This window comes from Pelecanus crispus, chromosome 1 (genome assembly GCF_030463565.1).
Source record: "Pelecanus crispus isolate bPelCri1 chromosome 1, bPelCri1.pri, whole genome shotgun sequence".
NCBI lineage: Eukaryota > Metazoa > Chordata > Aves > Pelecaniformes > Pelecanidae > Pelecanus > Pelecanus crispus.
The window spans coordinates 165,203,515-165,222,924 of record NC_134643.1 but is presented as its reverse complement, the minus strand read 5'-3'; the positions used below and the strand labels follow the sequence as shown (position 1 = coordinate 165,222,924).

Genomic DNA, 19,410 nt, shown 5'->3' with positions numbered 1-19,410 from the left:
ACAGCTTCCTGAATGTAGTAAGTCATAGTAACAGTATGTAAAGAGGAAGGGAGAAACAAAAGGAAAAGCTTCATTATGTATTAATAAGGCTTCTATTTATACTACAGAAAACATTCAAATTTACTTAATAAGCCTCTATTCTGTAGTTTAAAATCACAAATTACCTTTCAGATCTCAACAGTAGAGAGTATGATATATTTATTCACAGGTTTTCACATCATTTACCTCCAGTAACAGTTTTGATTCAGTATCCTTTTACTCATGTGGGTCTTTCTCATTTCAAAACAATCTCTGCAGCAATTTCTATTTCATATATATGGGGTTTCAGGTGCACTTGTCTGCTTCCTACCTCCTCCTGGTAATTGTCATGTTGAGCCACTCGGAGATGGGCATTAGAAAACTGCATTCACATTACCATCTTACACTGCCAAGTTAACTGGAAATTTTTATTACAGTAATTTATTTTATTAAGGTAGCCAGCATCATACTATGCACTACTGGCTAGGTGGTACAGTATATCCTGATGCATTCCCTTTGAAAAGTCTTTTTCTTTTCCCTGACAACTGACACTTCCTTCGAACAGCAATGCAAATGATTATACATAATGGAAAAGGGGAAAAACTTATCAAAATACCTTTGCTTAAGAGTTTGCTAACTTCATGTATATACATTTAACTAATTCTATTACAGAAGGATGCATTTATCTTTGGCCTTGTCATTCTTAGGGTTATACAGAATGAAAAGTATGGCCACCCTTCAGGTACCCTCCATATCCTTCAGGAAAGAAAGCAGAAGCCTTAGTGAACAAAAATAGAAAATTGGATGCTAGAATCTGTTACACATGCACTTTTCTTGGAAAATCATTTGCAGCTCAGTTTTGCATAGCTACTTGCATAATACTCACTGACTTTGACCCCCTCAGGCATACAGTTTACCGCCTAATACTCCATTGCACTAAGCACCTGTAATTTTAACTGCAGTGCTACTGCAGGGTGGATTTATCCCCATGTTTTCTTCACAATAAAGGGTGCTGTTAATTAGGCCCTAATGTTCACTTTTTCTGACAAATGTAGGTAATGTTTCTGGTGTTTCATTGCCTTTTTAGCAATTTGTTACGCAAGGTATGCTAGTTTTGGCTGGGATAGAGTTAATTTTCTTCATAGTAGCTAGTATGGGCCTATGTTTTGGATTTGCACTGAAAACAGTGTTGATAATACAGAGATATTTTCATTACTACTGAGCAGTGCTTACACAGAGTCAAGGCCTTTTCTGCTTCTTACACCACCCCACCAGCAAGTACACAAGAAGTTGTGGGTGTGCACAAGAAGTTGGGAGGGGACACAGCTGGGACAGCTGACCCCAACTGACCAGAGGGATATCCCATACCAGATGACGTCATGCTCAGTGGATAAAGCTGGGCAAAGAAGAAGGAAAAGGGGGATGTTCGGAGTGATGGTGTTGTTTCTTCCCAAGTAACCGTCAGGCATGATTGAGCTCTGCTGTCCTGGAGGTGGCTGAACACCTGCCTGCCATTGGGAAATAGCAAATGAATTCCTTGTTTTGCTTTGCTTGCATGCGTGGCTTTTGCTTTACCTATTACAGAATCATAGAATCATAGAATCAGTTAGGTTGGAAAAGACCTTTAAGATCATCAAGTCCAACCATTAACCTAACACTACCAAGTCCACCACTAAACCAATTAAGGGTAAAGTAATAATTCATTTCACATTTCCTGGCTTGGTGGCTGGATTATTTTTTAATGAAAGTAGAAAACTAAAATGAATCATTAAGGTTGGAAAGGACCTCTAAGATCATCAGTCCAACCATCAACCCAACACCACCATGGCTACTAAACCATGTCCCAAAGTTGCACATTTACATATTTTTTTAACACCTCCAGGGATGGCGACTCGATCACCTCTCTGGGGAGCCTGTTCCAATGCTTGACCACTCTTTCTGTGAAGAAATTCTTCCTAATATCCAATCTAAACCTCCCCTGATGCAACTTGAGGCCATTTCCTCTCATCCTAATCATGAGGGACATCAGAAGAATAACATACCAAGAAACATCACAGCACTGTGTATTCCATACACAGCAACTGTCTGTATCTCAATCCACGAGTTTTCTGACTTTTACCCTTCCGTTTCTCACCCTCATCCCACTGCAGGGAAGTGAGCGAGTGGCTGTGTTGTGCTTAGTTGCCTGCTGGGGTAAAACCATGACACAAGGTAGGGAAGAAAAAAGACCACACACACATAAGCAAGGTCCTATACTCCTCTTTAAAGGTTCGCTTATTTTTTTTGGCAAAAAGTATAACTTGTTTTTGAATTTCTTAATACTAGCATGACTAGCAGGCCATTTTTAGAACAAATGTTCATCCTGCCTTCTAGACCACTAATTTTGAACGTACAAACCACAAAACATCTGAAGCTGGTCTTTGATATGAAAGGGGTAACAAACGCAAAATATATTTTCATGTATTATATTCCCTGGCATGCAGCATTTGAAAATATAGAAAGCAGGAAAAATAACCCAAACAGATTATACAGGGCTTCAAGGGCTTCAAGTAAATAATGTTGAGGAGCATTCTTTAAGCCCGAAGTAAATGCAGTCATATAATACACTCTATACATGGTGAGCTACACTTAGGAAAAGTGTTCAAGGAGCTGTATTAAGCTCCCAGGGCCAGAAGCTCTGACAAGTGAGAAGACAGGTCTCTTGAGATGTCACGCCAACTAGCTTTAGATGTTACTTAATTGTGTTTGTCAGCATCTTAAAAAAAATAGTAGTTTAATGCTAAGGTCATGCTTTGGTGTCATACTAGTTTTATTGTACAAATTGGATATAAAGCCATTTTAATATAAAGAAATGGAAACACAGGAGTACCTTCAGTTTCAGCCTAAGATCTTTCATTACTGTGGTGCTTTTAAGATGAAAGAGGAACTACTAAATGCATCTCATCAAAAAGAAAGAACCTTTTCCAATTTTATTGATATAACTCCTTTCAAGCATAAAACCTTCACAAATGATATAATTTAAGTAGAGGGCTGTATAAAAGTATAGCTATTTTTCTAAGTGATATTTACATTTCAAATCACCTATGATGCTATTAAAAAATAGGGGCCCCATCTCATAGCAGCATTAACAGGATCATGGTCTGAAGTGTTTATCATTTCATTGCATTTCACTTAATTTTTACCCAATAAACATTGGTTTTATATTTTTAAACTATGGGATTTTGAAATATTTATGGGTTGTTTGATTTATATGCTCAGTCTGACATCTGAAGTGATTACTTATGTTTAATCTGATCAATATCACTTTTCTTTTACTATTCTCCACTGCAGAAGTTAAACCTAGAAGACAACAGAATCATATTTAGCAAAACTTTTCCAAGAAGCAGTAAAACATACTAAAAGTTGTAGCTTGGATCCTGGTACTGCTGCTTTGTATTACTCTAGCACAGCTAGGAGATTTCCAGTGTCAGGACCAAACTAGCCAGATCAGGTTGTGAAAGTAAAGTTTTATCTGTGTAATGATAAGGTGGCTTTATATAAAATTCTCCTGGGAGAAATTACATCTTAGTACCAGTATACAGGTAATCCAGTTAGCTAACAAAACAGGCTTGAGGTAAGAAACAGTCACCAGAAATAGGAAAAAAAAAAAAAAAAAGAGAAGCAAAAAAGCTCATTTCAGACAGCTACTTTGCACATGAGGTTTTAGCCCATGGCAAACAAACTGTATGAGAAAAACATACTTGTTTTCTCACCGTTCTGCCACTGTCTTCATAATTTTGTTAAAATGATAAAGAGACAGGACTTTTACAGAATCTACTTAAGAGACATTTCTGGAGACAGCATATGGATGAACAATGCAATTTTGCCATGGTTTAGTGGCAGAAATTTGGATATTCCACACTGCAATCTACATACAGGCTCGCTGTAAAAAGAATTTCATAGTTTTGTTAAATTCATTCTGCCATAAAGTTATTTCAAATCATTTGAATCTAGGTCAATCATTTTAGTAGAGGGTTTCCAGGTGACAGACAGCTTTGCGACTACATTCAAACCACATGCTATGGTGCTATGATGAATTTATTATGACTTTTAAATTCAAGAAAACTGAGAAATTCAGGTGCCTGCTTTCTAACCCTGTCAGAGCCTGGCTGAAGAACAGTCCAGAGAAAGAACTAGGGGCTCTGTGCAGACTAGCTTCTACTGTCACATGTTCACATGTCTCAAATCTTTGTTATATACTTAGCACTTGACATATACTTCTGTTACCATGGTCAATTAAACTCCTCTAAATTAAACAGCTTCCTAATTTTTTTTTTAATTTTTATTTTTTTAAAAGACGACAAGAATGCTTACTGGCATTCTTGCACAGCACACATGGGAGTTACAAAGCTACATTAATTCCTGCATACCAAGTTCTTTGGGGTCCCCAGGTGGAAGCTGTTAACAACATAAGAAGTTTCTGTTACCATATTATGGGTATTTGTTGGCACTAGGCTCTGGTTTCACAAAGGTTTTTTTATGGAAGCAGCAGAGTTTGCCCCTCACTGAGGCTACCCGAAAGTATGAAACTGCTGATGTGTCTCAGAAATCCTTGGCGTACTCTTTTATTAGCATAATATAAGATTATCATTTTAACAACCTGTCCTAGAAAAACCTGCCTTCCTGTCAATGTTTCAGAATGCATATGGCAAAGAAAAATACGTTAATTAAAATATTTACTTATTTCTGTTTACTTGTTTTACCTATTCATACTATAAAATAAACAAATATGTCCATTTATATATTTGATGGTTTTTTTTACAGTTGGAAGTAGATATTTACTTCAGAATAGAGGAACAATATGTCACCTTAATAGGGGCTTATCCAGCAGAGCTTGCTTTCCAGGTCATTCCAATCACAGAGCGATATCAATTTGACATTAACAGAAAGGTACTACTAACAATCTTAAGCATGAGCTAGAGAACCCCCTGCTGTCTACCAGTGAGGGGAATTGAGTTGGAAACCTTTAGAAAAAGCAGCAGGCCATGAAATGCCAAATAAAAATCCTTCTTCCATCCAGAGATAAAGGAAAAGAGTACAGCACTACTTTAACAAATAGGACTTGACAAAAAAGAGAAAATAGATGCAGGCATTCTTCAACATTTGTCGCTTTGCCAAATGGAACAATGTGAAGAAAAAAGGTTGTTTCATCTTTTTGGAGAAAAAAACATACATATGCACAAACATAGTTACTGAACTTCTGAAGCCCTTTTCTTTTACAAAAGTACCACCCAGTCTGATTTGAAATTACCAACAGATGGTAATAACTAAGAAGGCAAAACAATTGCCTAATTTTCTCTGATTTTTTATAAAGTTACTCTTACATACCTTTGAATGCAGTGCTTCCTGATTTGATTATCAACACTTTCCTTTTATTGCTAGAAGCACAAAAGAAATACTCTGAATCTGCCCAATACACAGGTTCAGTTCTTGTAAAACTGGATAATAATTTGAATTATTCAGGCTGTGTTAACAGAGAATAGGTTCGCTCTCAAAATAGTTCTGTGGGTTTTTTTTACTTTAATGTCAGTGATTACATTACATCTTTATGTATAATTTACACTACATTTATTCATGTGGGGGGAGGATATATACTAACACACCCCTTCACACATATAAGCAATAGGAGCATTATTAAATGAGTTTGTATTTATGTTGTTATTTTCTTGTGATTTTCTAGAATTTTGACTAAAAATTCCAGGAAGTTTTTGGCACTCTCCCCAAGCCTAAATAAGAACATGACTGAAGACCTGGAAAATCTTGTTGAGCAAAAAATGTAATAACATAAGCTTTTAACCTAGATAATCTCAAAGTATCTCTTTCAAAATATTTTTAATTTTTAGTTAATATAAAAATATTTTAATTTTCTTAAGTTGCCATTTTCACTTTTTGCCAGCTAATGAAGCAAGAGGATTTTCTACTTTATTTTTGCAGTAGTCTGCTTAAATTCTATTAATGTAGACAACAGACAATATTTATTAGGATAAGTAATGTCTTTCGTTTTACGTTGTATTAAGTCCAATGACATATTTTAAAAAAACACTTCTTTTGCTGACTCAGGTGACGTTTGAGCACAAACAACTTTCCTCTGCTCCCATTAACACTCAGGAACTGGTGTCATGAACACTACAGTATCACAACTGTTATTCATCATTCCTTTATTCATTGGTATCATAAGTTAACAGTTACCCTCATGGACTTCTTTTGTGACTTTTCAGTTAAACAACCTATCAACATTTTCTTCACATTTCCATGACTAATGTTTCATTCCACAAATCCATCCAAGAAACTTCTACCACTGCAGGCTCACACAAAAATATGTCTACTGAAGTCATGAGGATAACAAGGTTATAGTGTATTTATTTTTAAGACCAGGACTGCAGAACTCCATGCTGTATTTCTGAATTTGGTGTATCTACAGACAAATGAAACTGAACTTGCCTCTTCAAAGCTAACAAAATCTATGATCTGCCAGAATAAAAGGACACTTTGTGTGAACTTTGCATCTTGTCTGCATCTGACATGGCCAGTGCCCCCACATTTCCTATAAGGGCAATTCCAACAATTTCAAGTGAAGCTATTTTTACCTTGAGTAGTTTCAGGCAAAATTTATAAGTGAGGCTGTTTACATATGATTGGCAGAGTTTGAAGTGAACCTACTATGATCTACCTATCAATCATGTAATCCTAATCCTTTCTTCTGCCTCCTTCTTTCTCAATGCCATACTTACACATCCAAAGTTGTGTCGGACACAGTAGTCTAGAGACCATCTCACTATTCCTCACATGCCATCTATACAGCAGTCACCTTCATACAATAATCTTTGCAAATCACAAGTCAAGTGATCTATCTTCTACTCTAATCATGTCAATTGAAGAAAAGTGGCTTTCACAGTTCTGAGTAGGATAGCACAGGGCAGGATGCTGTCAGCTGTCAAAGATGCAGTAAAATTTCTGGAAGTATTAAGGGGAAATATCAATTTTATCTCTTATTCTGTTTTCAAAGGCTATTCTTCAGCCAACTTCAGTGCTCAAATGAATGCTAAGTGGGTGATAGAATTGCCTTAGCTGATGCTTCTGAAGTTGTCACTTCCAATGCCTGAAAGGCCAATTCCTTCATCTCCTTTGCTGCTGGTGCCAATAGATACTCAAAAATGAAGAGACAAGGGCACACTCCTGATCTTCAAATGTCAAGAAGAAAATAGTCAACTCAGTCCCCCTCATGAACAACATAAGTGTTGAAAAAGAATATTAAATGCTGCCTCTTGCTATCTTACCCTAAGCCTTAAAAGAAGTTCTCCAGAAAACAGAGGGGGAAAAAAATGCACAAGGTATGAAGCTTGAAATTAAACATACTTTTTACTAACAGCATTTGGATGTTGAATTAAACAGAGGGATTCTCCCTGCTATACATTGTTCAAGAAAAAGCTGATGAGAATGATGCTTACACTTATCCAAATCCTTCTGGTTTCTACTGAAGTATAGCCCAATAGCTCCAGATCCCACTGGAATGAATGGAAAAATTCCTACCAAATCTAAAAATTATTCTATGCCATTATAAAAAGAAGAGTTCTGATGCCATTATAAAAAGAAGAGTTCTGAGGCAATACATTTTTCAGTTCGTATCTCCCTGAGAACATCAATAATTTACAGAGATAGTGCTTCCAGATTATTCTTGATTAATTATACTTTTTTGTCTGAGCAGTCTGTTCGCCCATTATGGCAGTAACATGCCCCTTGTTCTTCCCTTGGCAGGGAACATCCAAACACATCCTAGGAAAAAGAAAAAAATACTAACAAGGATTGCAGAACGTGGTTAATCACAGGCAGGTCTACTTTTTAATTAAAATTCTATAAAAATCAAACCCTTAGATTTTTTTAAATAAAGACATACTCAGACAATAATGTAAAACACTGGTGGGAGAAATAGTAGCAATACTTGGCAAATAGATTAAAAAAAATCTTATACTTCTACCTATTCTTAACATCTTCTAAGCTACTTGTAGGAGTAGATCTTTTCATAGTATTATTCTCTTTCCTGATGATCTGGACTGTGCTCAGTTTTGGCCTGTAGCCTGAATGGCAATGTGACAGGGTATAACTGCTTAGGAGACATCAGTCACAACTCAGAAGTCAGACGCTGGCCAAGAGGGACATGAAAAAGAGAACATAATATGCTTTTGAAATGTTGGCTATATTTTGTTTTGTGCCTGTGGTATAAAACCCTTTCCCTATCTTTTTAAAATTCACCAGCCGTTAGGCAATTCTGCAATAAGTAAACAATTCCATGGTGAATTAGGCAATCACATCCCTTTTGTGGAAAACTCTAGGTCTTTAGCTGTGTACATCTGCGGAGCCGCAAAGTACCGGTATTTCATTTTCATGTTGAAACACTTTGTTTTCAGCTTTGCAGCCACGATCACACTAAAGATCAAGTAATATAATGTAAATGTCTGGCAATGCTAGAAAATTTTACCATCCTGTTAACAAGCCAAAGCTATCCACAACATGACGTGCTATTGGAAAAAGAAATGCACAGGTGCACAGAAGGAATTAAGTCTTCAGCTTTTGGTTTCATTTACTCAAAGTACAGAGTTTTCCTGCAGATCCTGCATATTAAGTCCAGGGGTTCATGTTTTGGCAGGTAATGGCATTGTGTCACTTTTTATTACAAAATGTTTAGTGACAAATATATCAGGAGAACAGCATGTAGAGAACAGTCACAACTGAATTCAAACACGATGGGGTGAGTTGTCTACTCACCCCTACTCCAATGCTTTCAGTGCAGGATACAGGTTTGACTGCTGATTTTCTACAGATTTATGATTCCTTTCGAGACACCCTTGGGGAGACACAGTATGTCCCTAAGGCTGTATTTGTAGTCTGCTAAAAAAACAAGACTCCTTGTCAAGTCAACAGGAATCAGTCAAGAGAGCTTCTTATCTGACAGTGAATAGAATATGTTGAATAAACATTGCGCAATAAACCTCGACAGTTTAACCCTTGCAAGAGGGATTTTTGAAAGTGCTCAGTTATGCCAACCCTGCTACCTACGACATCGGCAATTGTAATTAACATCAGAAGTAGGCCAACACTTGGTACTTCTGAGAATTTCGGAGCCCTCCAATACCCAGACAGTATTTCATAAATGTAAAACTGGAACTTTTATTTGATTAAAGATGCATGTGATTACAGTAAGCTATAGGCAGTAAGCTAAAGGCCCCACCATTGTTAGGTGTTGTTCTGATGCCACGCTACAGCTAGTGCTTGGTCAAGTAACAAGACAGACGAACCTCATACGTTCCTCCTGGAGGTCTGTATCTGCCTGTCTCCACCTCAAACTGTCTCTCTGGAGACTGAATAGTGAACCAAATGAGGGACAGATGAGAAGGCAGGAAACTCACACCCCACAAAGAAAAATGTCAAAAGTAGCTTGTAAGGTCTATGATACTTGTCTAAATGAGCACATATGATCATGGACTGTCCATGGAAATACCCCAGGGAAAGTTGCCAGCAGAGAAAGTGGAGGTTGAGGAATCTGACATGAGAAACCAAGAGGGGGATGAAGACTTGATGTTTGCTACAACTACATAAAAGAAGTTACCGGAGGCTTGCTTTCCTAGCCAGTTCTGTATAGACACCTAAGAATCAGCCCTAACACATTCATTTACGTTGTAAGTGAACTCTAATCAGCAAATAGGCAACTATAAATTTAGCTAAAGGGGAAAAAAAAAAAGTGGTCTCGAGTTATCCTTTCACAAAGGCTTAGTCCCATGGGAATAAGAAGGCTTCAGAGATGATCCCAGTTGTTTATGTGGACATATTCACCCACAGACCCACAGCTCTGCAAAGATTCATGCTGTATCTAGTCCCTGGCCACAGAAAATCCAACACGGGAAAGCTAGTGGAAGCAGCCCCCGTCCCCCCCCAGCATGCACATATAAGACAGGGGGCCATGAACACACTAGGGCAGCTCCTAGATTAATAGGCTCTGCCAACAAGCAAGAGGCCGGGGTAAGGGGTCATTAGTCAGGACATGCAGAATCAGCATTCCTGTGGGCCTGCCCAGATGGTCAAGTTTCCATGCAGGATCCAGCCCACGGCTAAAGCTGCCTCACCAAGGAAGAAGAAACTGAAACATCCCAAATTTTTCTACAGGGGCACTTGGCATATGGGAAGATTAGAGGGGATATAAATGTATCACTGACCGTCATTCACTAATCTTAGCTACACACTTGACTATTCAAGTGAAAAAATGAATGTGCTGCAACAAGAAAATAAATGTGTATAATAGCAAGGTAAAACAAGACCAAAAATTCAAGAATAATATGAAACCTGATTTGTTCCAAAAATGTAATGGATATTATGTATAAATCAATCATTAACTTATATAACACTAAAACAGACATCTATGGCTATTGCATTGCAATTAATGCTTTCATTTTACAACAGTGGTGAAGACTGATGTGGCTTTTTTCAACATTTGGTATTTATAGAAACTTATCTTTTATACAAAGCCCTATTGTGCAGAGTTGCACACTACAATAACGTGTTAAATACACCGTCCTTCTTTTGCAGCTCAATCTTAAGGACCACACATTATACAGTATTTTCTTGCAAAGGTACAATGAGAAATAAATACTCACACACTTGAGCCCACAGCATCTCATTATAGGATATATAGGGTGCCTTACCAAGCTCCCGGAAGTTATAGGATGCTTGCATAATTTTCTTTAATTACATAGGTAAATACAACATCTTCCTCTTTTATGTTAATATTATGGGATATAATTTGAATATTCTGATCCAGTTACTTAAAAGTTTTAGAGAAATTATTAAAAATTAACAAAATATGCATTGGGCTATTTCATTTCTGCAAGATGATACTGAACTTTTCTTGCATAATGAAAGCATATTTTTGCCTGACTAACGCCATTCTTCAGCCCACCAGAAATTTTTTTTTTAAAATAGACTTTATTTTAAAAAGCTCATAGTTTATTTCTGTTCATCTATCTTGGTATCTACCCATATATCTTTTGGAAATAGCCCCAAATAACAGAAGGTACATTAATTATGCAGTTACTGCAGTGACAGACAGCAGCACATGTGTCTAATTGTTGTTGTTCTACTCCACACAGAGTTAATTTTTGTTTCTCACCTAGAAACCTTGAAGATGCAGTGTGAATTCTTCTTCACATCATAAGAACCAAATTTATTATGAAAGCGATTTAAACTTAGTATAAAATCCATCTACAATTGTCTTCAATATTTTGCATATTCATTAACCAATAATGGAAAGAACTATTAGGGTTTTGTTTGGAAACATGTTTTTGATAACTGTCTAAAATTTGAGAGATTTTAAATCTTTGGTAGCTGCTTTTCATACTTTGATGCAATGAATGAGTAAGAAAAAATAGCAATGAATAGAAAACTAGAATTTTCAAACATGATCCTTTGGCTTGTGCAGTGACAATTGCCAAGGAAGTAAAAGAACAGAAGACAAGAGGGGTATTGGAAGACTATACAATACACAGTGAGACAGCATTCAACACTTAGGATTACAGACAACCCCAGATGTCTAAGAACAACAAAGCTGATAATAAAGAAAAATCCAGAAAAGTGTAGCTGTATTTATGCAACAAAACAAATATTGGCCAAAAATACAAGGAGGTCACCATTAGACACAGGATCGCCAGAGGCAGAAATTTGACAGACTAGATTAAGTTGCTCGTCCATCAAGTCTGTGCTCAGCCTTTGGCTGTAACCATCGCACAATAGCTCAGAGGCAAACCTCCTTCAGCGCATCTACAGTAAGCGATGCCATATATTGAGGAAAGCATTCCTCTTGAACCCTGTGGCAATCATCTTACTTCCTGAAGCATGAGATTAGATTACCTGATTTTAGCCATACCTACCTACAGTTACTATTCCTTGTCATACAATTATTAGTTGAAAAATACCCAACTGCAGCTGCTGACTCTGTGATCTTCCATGTTTTGACAAGAAGTTTGGAAGAGCAGCTTTTTAACCTTCATGTATTTATGTACATTTCTGTAATCTTAGGGAAAGAGAACACATATATCAAGAGATTTTTTGCATGTGCATATGACAGATAAACATGGAAACCAAAATAAGTATTTTAAGCAAATGTGAAAGTGTTTCTTATAGATAAAACATTTCAGCTAAGTCCTGTCAAGGATACTGTGGACATTAATGAACTAAACAGAATACACATATTTGGTTTAAGTGGCAAAGAAACTTCATTGCAAGTTTTGAGTCAAATTCTGTTGTTAACCCCAGTATAGCATGTAAATGGCAGGAGGGTGAAACAGCTGCCACAGATGAAGAAGCCACATAAAATACTGTATCTTTATAGTACTAATTATTTTTTTGTATGTTCTAAGTAGCATTTTTTTTAACTAGTATTGTTTATGAACTGTAGTTCAAATAGTAGCCATTTCTGCATGTGAAAGACTCAGAGAGGTAGTAATAAATGCAAGCATCAGACTCGAACACTGGTGATATCATCATAAACATTTTTACAATGATGATATCATCATAGGACTTTCTACAATTCTGTTCTGCTCAACTGTGCTATTTCTCCCCTTTCTTAAGTTCCTGCTTATCACAGTCTCCTCGTGTCGGCCTCATTCCGTTCACCTCTTTCCTTCTCGCTTCTCTCCTGCCCTATCAAACTCTCATGTGTCTGTGCATGCCTCCTTTTTCCCTTATCTTGTGTGTGAAAACACTGGCTTTGGCACACTCAGTCAAAAAATATAAAAATGAAACCCTAACCCACTGAAAAAAGTCATGGACTTAGCATGTATTTTATACCCCTTTACTACTGTACTCTGTAGCAGGGACATCTGGCACTATTTTGTACAATACAGAAGAGCTATGTTATCAGTTGTTCCTTAAATGCTACCACAGAATAAATAAATACATTAGCAATTTTCTGTATTTATTTTTGGCAGACAACTTGAGAGACAAATTATCTACCTCCAAACACAGATATAAATAAGCATAAACCATGCAGATGTTTTCCTCCTTCCTGTCAGCGTATTTCAACTGCTTCTGGAACATGCTGAACTTGTTTACCTTTTGAGCAATGCAGCCCAACTTACAGAGGAACACAGCCCTCAAATGTACTGTTTACTCCCCTCTCAAGCAAACTTTTGTTATAAGAAGCAAATATTGGACACGTTCCAACCAATACCAAATTAAATAAAAACAGGCCATGCAAAGAAGGTATTAATACATAAGAAAGCACTTTAGTGGTAAGCCCTTAAAATTAGCTGATGGAGCTTGCGTAAGGTCTATGCATTTACACTCTTAAAAATACCACTGTTAACATAACTGTTTTCAGAAGTCTTTATCAGAAGCTGTGATTTTCAAATAATTAAATTAATCCATTTTCCTCTCTCCTAAGTGTGCCTGAGTAGTTCGAAGACACAGATAATGGCAGGTGAACTAACCTCCTATCCCTGTCTTAGTAAAGTCTATGCTGGGAGATAAGAGCGTGGGAGCAGGTTGAGACCCTAAAGCATAAGTCTGATGTGCTTACATTCACAAAACCACAGATACCTCAAGAGCAAGATCTACCCTATTCTATGATTCAGTGTACTTCTGACTACTAGAACAATAGCCTACCTACTTAAAATCATACAGCCAGCTCATATTTGTCCACATCTCTCTAAACAGATATATTCCTAACTATTTCTACAGTACCTTGCAAGATGGGGAACAATCTCTGCCAAAACGTAGGTCAGCCACTGTTATACTGTGACAACATAAAATCAACAGAAAAATGCTGCCTCAGTGTAACATTAACCTCTTTTTGATTATTTTTGTAAAAAAAAAAAAATTAAAACATTGCATTTCCTCTTTGGCTTTGCCTAGTTTAAACTTCCTTCCGTTCTGTTTATTATAAGGTTTTATGCACCTTTGAGCCTTCAAAGTACTGCACACACTAAGCATGGTTATTCCAAACCACAAAGAGAGGCTCTATGAAAAGCTACCAGTAACTTATTTTTTGTTTGACTTTGATTTAGATACTAGAAATACGGATAACTTCAGTTCTCAGTCTTTTGCAGGCTGTACTGTCTGTGCTCCTATCTTCTTCCTCGAGGCTGAATTTTGTTCTTCTCAGACAGGTCAGTTATGCGGGCTTAAAGAAGTGGTGGGAATACCAGCACTAGGAGGCTGCTGAAATGTCAGTACAAACCCTGAAAGGCTTTTCTTTCAGGTGAGAGTTGCAGAGCGGTATAACAAATACATTTCCCAGTAACATATATCAATGCTGTCTCTCATTCATGAAGGCTGTGACACAGACTGACATCATACTGCTGCAGAAACACTACCCGGCCAACTCCCTTCCAACACGCTTGACACCGCGTACCACAGTAGGTCAAACGCAAACCCCCATCTCACAAGAAGGTTATTCTGTAAAGTGTGTAGTGTGCCATCCCTACTTCTGAAATACTTTATAAAAAGCTGCTAGGACCTCCCGGAAATGCAGCCATGTCTCTCCATTACTCTTTACACCCTCCCAGTGAGGTTCCCACTGCCCCATACCCAGAAGGGCAGCTCTGGAGCTGCAGTGCCCAACTCCAGCCAGGCACCACGCTGGAAGAGGGGATCAGGCAGTTCAGACCTGGCCCTGCAGGCTCAGTCTTCTTTGAAAGCATCTCTGTAGTTCATCGGCCTTACTAAGAAACCATGCAGTGCATTGCTATGGCTTTAATATCTGCTGCTGACAATATCAAGGGCATACTCTTCCCTTTCTGTTTTCATCCACATCTCAGGTCTCAGTGAAAACTGGCAGAAGAAATGGTTAAAGAGGAAACATGAAGAAGAAAGCACAAGCAGGTAAAGGTGGTTTAGAGTTAGGAATTTTTTTCTTTTCTACATTTTAGTTTTTCCCTTTTCTTTTACTCTGGTAGCCACCAAATGTTGGTAACACCCTGCTAAGCTGCTCCTAGTATGAGAAAAAAAAAAAAAAAAACCAGTAGACTTTCCAAACCCTCCCAGATGCATCAAGTAATTCTTGAGAGAAATTCATTGATATAATCCAAGATGACTCTCATATCCTTACTTTAGGAAAATAGGAATCATAAAATGGACTAACATATTGCATGTTTTACTTCTGAGTTCATCCTGTTAAGACAGCAGAAAATCCTAGAAGCAAAACAAGAAGATGCAGCCCCCCCAAAAGTTGAACTAATGAGCCTTTTACAAAGTGAGTTGACCAAAATTAGCATCAAAACCAACAAAAGCCTCTGCCATGTACTGCACTGCCATCTTCCTGCTTCAGGCAATACCTGTTCCCCACGGAGAATCCCTGCAGCTGTGCTGGTTTTTTCAGTGCATGGAGCCAGTTCCATTCCTTTTGATTTTGACAGGATCAACCTTGGAACCAAAACATTATCTTGCCCACCCTTCCCAAAGGCGAGATAAGAGTAAGGCATATTCTTGGACTTTAACATGTAAAGTCCATAACAATTAAATAAAAAATCTTGGTAGTAACTGAGATGGTTCTTTGTGGAAAAATCCAGCTTCTCCAACTAGCTTTCATGGTGGTGAAGTCAGTTATAAATACTGAATTATTCACAGTTCATTGATCCATTTAAAATAAATTTCAACTCAGTTTTATAATTCTTATTGCTCACTAACATACATCTAGAATTGGGAAGCTGTCACTAAACAAATATAACTTAATTATGAGTGGATATATATGGATATACATATATAAGTATAGGTATGCATACACACAGGGAAATAAAGTTGGATGCAGTAAACCAAAACCTAATAAAAGGTGAGCTTAATGGGTAGTCTTTAGGCGGGCTAACCCTTAAAAGTGCAAGGAAAAAAACTGAACATGAAAAGGCTCTTGTTCTCATATTTTATATGATAGAAAATAACAAATCATGGTATTACATTAATTACTTTAAATGCATTGAAAAATAAGATTTTAATTTTGGAAAAGTATTTTCTCTCAGGAATTCTGCAAAGCTGTATCAAACTCCAAAGACTTTGCTTCTCCTTTATTTGACAAAGCTTTGATGGTGTATGTTAGGGACCCTGACTCAACCAATCCCCAAAGGACAGAACACAAATCTCCACTGATGCAGCAGGCAAAATAGGTGTGAAAAGCTCTTGAGACTGACTTTCCAACACAATTTGCTGTTCTTCTATTTCTAAGAAAGAAATATTGTGGTAAGTCTTCTATGATATTTCTGTACTTTTTCCCTAGTCCTAATTCTGTGAATTAATTGAACAAATCTTAAATATGGCAGAATAAAATAGGAAAAAACCAAGAAACTCCCAAATTGACACAACCAACCATTAAAAAAAGATTTTGTTTTATAAAACAAATAAAAAACCAAGGCAAATCTGCATTTGATAATTGTCCTGGTTTCGGCTGGGATAGAGTTAATTTTCTTCCTAGCAGCAGGCACAGTGCTGTGTTTTGGATTTATAATGAGAAAAATGTTGATAACACGCTGATGTTTTTAGTTGTTGCTGAGTACTGCTTATGCTAGTCAAGGACTTTTCAGCTTCCCATGCTCTGCCAGGTGCACAAGAAACTGGGAGGGGGCACAGCCAGGACAGCTGATCCAAACTGACCAAAGGGCTATTCCACACCATATGACGTCATGCTCAGTATATAAACTGGGGGGGGGTTGGCCGGGGAGCAGCGATCGCTGCTCGGGAACTGTCTGGGTATCGGTCAGCAGGTGGTGAGCAATTGCATTGTGCATCACTTGCTTTCTATATTATTTTTACTATTATTATTATATTGTTATTATTATTATTTTACTTTATTTTATTTCAATTATTAAACTGTTCTTATCTCAACCCAGGAGTGTTTCTCACTCTTACTCCTCCGATTCTCTCCCCCATCCCATTGGGGTAGGGGGAGTGAGCGAGCGGCTGCGTGGTGCTGAGTTGCTGGCTGGGGCTAAACCACGACATAATCTACACGTAAAACTGGTCTGCCACTGTACCTTCATTTTCCTCTTACCGAATACTTCATGTCAGAGGAAGCAGGATCACACATGATACCCTTCCTGTCAGTGCTGTTGCTTAATTAGTCAATGTCATGTGAAGCTTATGACAAAAATAATTGAGCTGGGGCCTTCAACCTCTGAAGAGAGGCATCAACACATAGGATATTCTCACAAGCTATGGTTTTCATATACTGTGAGTGGAAAAAGGAACGCAGGTATTCTGCAGAGCAGGACTATACAGGACTTCGGTCTCAACTTAAACTATAAATGCTACTTAGTCTATAGTTCATGCTTCCTTTTTTTTTAAACATTTATAAGAAATTGATAATATATCTTAATTTATTTAAATTTTAACTAGCATGCCCGTTATGTGGCACTTTTTTTCAGTGATGACAGTTGGCATACGAAACTTAGAAAACTTTTTGCTCCCATCCTCCCCTGAATAAGCAAGGGAAAAACATATATGACATTTAATACAGAGCTTTTGCATTTAGGTGCAACAGATACACAACTGTGAAAAAGAGTCAAAAAAATCCACCAACAAGACAGTAATAGAAAGTGATTCGTTAAAAATATTTTTCTACAAATGACAGTATTTAAAATGTTCTGCATGCGGTATATTTCATCTTGATCCTCAGTGAGAAGACAGACTTCTCTCTGATGCTTTGTATTCTTATTCTCAAATGCATTAGTCTCTAAGCTGAAAGCAGTCAATTGCTAAGACAAAAATGTATTGTCAGTGTTTTCAATACATTAATATGAAACAATTAAACCTGTATTACAGCACTGATGTTTTGAAATCACTACCTTTAAACTTGCATTAGATTACCAAATATTACTACTTTTCAATTTGACAAAAGCGTAAGTTGAAAATAATTTTGTAGACATACTAAAACTAAAGCCTTCCACTGAGTTCTCTAATATGTCACATCTCTCTGTCATTTGATGGGTCACTCATCTTTCATTCTCCACATGAGGAAGAATAAGAAGTACATTCCAAAAACACTTGTTTCCTTACCTCACACAAGGTAAAATAACAGATTGAGACACTCTCCCAAGACATTTTTAAGTGAAATACACCCAAAACATAACAACATTCACAGAACAAAATTCAGAAGTACTTAACAAGTTGCCAATAACTACAGGAATATATGAAGTCATCAAGTCCCAAAATCTTGCCATTAGTGGCAATGAAGAATATGCAATCCTGCAAAACATTAAACACGTGGATTACATTTTCCTTATACATAATCTTTTATTTATATCCATGAGTGATCGCAACCTAAGTAATCTGTGCTGCTCAAAAAGAAGACATAGGAACTAAACAATTCAGATTCCCACTGGTGTGACAGAAATATCTTAGACCTGAGGATGTTCTAAGGGTTGGGTTCTCATCTATTCAAAGTTTGGATTGAGCCATCTCTTCTTATCTTGCCTTGTGCTTTCCACTCCTTTCCCTTCCCCAGATGACATCATTAATTTAACTTGGACCATTTCCAGAATAATACTTAAACACAGTGCGTGCCAGAATTTGTTCATGTACCGTCCCTCCCTCTGCAGAATTACCCATCAGGAAAATGGTACATTTTCTGAAATTTGTATTTCTTTCTGAAGGACTGAGAACTCACTTCAGAAACAGTGCTGGGCAAGAATGTACTCTTAACTGTACCAACACATTTAAAAAGTAATGTTCATGCCATCTTACTGAAATGAACTCCCCACATGAAGTGATGGAACTGGGAAGTCGGCAATGTGTTTTCTCTAATAGTTCTAGGTTTTTTCTTCTAGTTTTCTTCTTTCTGACAGAAAATATTGCATGTTTTACTCTGATAAAATTTTTTATTTGGAACAGAAGAAAATAAATGTTTTAGATCATACTGCTGGAGTTTCCAGCAGACATTTTATGAGGAGGAGATTTCTCTTTGTCTTGACATTGACATTCAAGATTAGTTCCATTTTTTCTTCCTTATTAGCTTTTTCAAGACAATTGTATATTTGAAACAAACAGACTACTTTCCCTCAGGGCATCAGAAACTTAATCTGTCCAATTTCCTTTCAATGGACATTGAAAACAAAGTAGTGTATTGTAACTCAGTGGGGAATTAAGAACTATGTGACATAAATAATGGAAAAAACACTATGTAAATAAATTCAGCATAGACGGCAATAAAAATATTGTAATGAAAAATCCTTTAAGCCACCTTGTTAATACCTGACAGAACTGCCTGTTCATATTAAGGTTTGTTTGCCTTTCAAAAGAGGTTAAGACACTAATTTTACACAAAACTGAGGATTTTTATATTCACAACAACACACTGAGTGATTAGCATTAAACCATTTGGAA

General features: G+C 37.1%; 1 protein-coding gene across 4 annotated transcripts in view; it reads right to left on the bottom strand.

The window, feature by feature from the left end:
- The window catches only part of FGF14 (fibroblast growth factor 14), a 412,338-nt gene that overhangs the window by 75,190 nt on the left and 317,738 nt on the right, over positions 1-19,410 (bottom strand). The window lies entirely within an intron of this gene.